Source organism: Octodon degus, unplaced genomic scaffold (assembly GCF_000260255.1).
Source record: "Octodon degus isolate 3935 unplaced genomic scaffold, OctDeg1.0 scaffold00054, whole genome shotgun sequence".
NCBI classification, from domain to species: Eukaryota; Metazoa; Chordata; class Mammalia; order Rodentia; family Octodontidae; genus Octodon; species Octodon degus.
In genome coordinates this window covers 4,685,258-4,687,092 of record NW_004524630.1, presented here as the reverse complement: position 1 = coordinate 4,687,092, position 1,835 = coordinate 4,685,258, and the positions used below count along the sequence as shown (strand labels likewise).

The following is a 1,835-nucleotide window of genomic DNA, read 5'->3' as shown; positions in this document are numbered from 1 at the left end:
TGCTTTGGAGCTAACTCTGAAATGAAATCTCTACAAACTCAGGAGCTAAATGAACCTTTCTACCTTTTACTTTGAGTCTCAGGTGTTTTGTTTTAGCAACAAGAAAAGTAACTAAGACACAGGGTGTTACTACATTTCCCAGGCTGGGCTTCAATTTGTGATTTTCCTGCTAATTTAGGCTTTCCAGAATGCTGGGATTATAGGTGTGTGCCACCAAGCCTAGCTAAATCTCACTTGATTTAGAATCAAGGAACTTGCAAAGCAAAAACAGGCCACGGGATCAAAGAAACATCACAAAGCTGGGTGCCTTTGCATCTCGAAGCTGCAGTTTTCTTAAAACTACAACTGAAAAATGGCAACTTGTTTGCCTCCTTTCTCCCTGCTTTATTCCTTCTCTTCAGGCAGAGAACTGGGCCACAGCCCAGCTCGGAGCCTGTGCTCTGTGATCCTGGCTGTAAGGCTGGTTCCCTCCCACAGTCACAGCAGCCCGCGGCATGGGCCAGGGCGCCCTTTGAATACACAGCCCCCTCCTGGGTGTCATTTGTGAACGGTAGGTGGCATCTCCACACATAGCTCCTTGAGTCGCCTGGGATGGCCAGTCACTGTCTGAGCTGAAGAAGCTGCAAGAAGCTTTTGGCAAAAGCTCCCGGACAGAGACCTAGTAGAGTGAGCTGCCTGCCTTTTTCTGTGTTGAACCTGTGGTCTGGAGGCCACCTGTAAGATGCAGGTTCCTGGGGACAAAGTGTCCCCCCCCACCTCGACAGACCAGCGTGAGGGATCTCAGGTCACAGCAGTTCCTTCTGAGCTGCTTTCAGTTGAAGAAAGCAATCTTCTCCGAATCTTCCTCCCTGCCTCTCCAGAGGCAAGCAGACGTGTCCCATCACGAAGGCAGTGTCCGAGGTGGGCAAGGCGGCTGCTTAGGGGCCAGATGTGCACTCGGGGATTTCTTGGTTCGCTCTTGGTGCTACTTGGTCAGGATGCCGTGGGGTTTGTGAATTTATGCACCCGACAACCCGAGGTGCTCCTGTGCCAGGGAAAATGGAGGCACTAAAGTGAGAAAGGCAGAAAGACTGTCATACAGGGCACAGAATGCCCGAGAAGGAAGCAGGCACTGAGCGTAGGAGTTACTAACGCACAGTGCAGTGAACCTCGTCGGTCATCTACCCCACTCTGATTTGCTTTCCACTCTGAAAGGACCAGAGGTCTGACGGTGCCACGCCCAAGCTCTTCACTGATGATTCCTGGGACCACAAAGGAAGTCACAAAGCAGCCAAAACCAAAGAAGCAATGGCTTTTACACTGATGTTCACCTAACTTCACCGGAAACATTGTAAGTCGGGTCCCATTATCTATTTTTTGAGATGTCAATATTCCCACTTGGTGAACTTATATTTCTGCATCTTAAGGATACAGAACAAACTCCCCCCCTTTTTGAGACATATTCTCGCAATGTAGTTCTGACTATCCTTGAACTCACTGTGTTGCCTACTTAAGCCATCCTCAAACTCACAGCAGTCCTCCTGCCTCAACCTCCCTAGTGCTAGGATTACAGGTGAGCACCAGCAGCCCCAAACTCTTACTTCTTGAGACTTCATGTTACGCATGCATATCTGAAAGCTGCCACCTTCTTAGGAGGGAGAACCTCCGAGAGTGGTCGCTCCCAAGCCAGCGTTAGCTTGGTGGCTAAGTAGTTTAGAGCCACCAAGAGTTTTGGTGTGAGCTGGTCCTGGTGCATGTATGTCCTAACGTGAAGCTACCCTGGAGGGGGCCACTGAAACTCTGAGCTTCAGCAGGCTGATCCAGGACATGGCAGGAGGAACAGCACCTCTTTCTCA

The 1,835-nt window shown here is 50.1% G+C and overlaps 1 protein-coding gene across 1 annotated transcript in view; it reads left to right on the top strand.

The window, feature by feature from the left end:
• Positions 1 to 1,835, top strand: part of Mrpl15 (mitochondrial ribosomal protein L15) — a 25,937-nt gene that overhangs the window by 23,326 nt on the left and 776 nt on the right. The window lies entirely within an intron of this gene.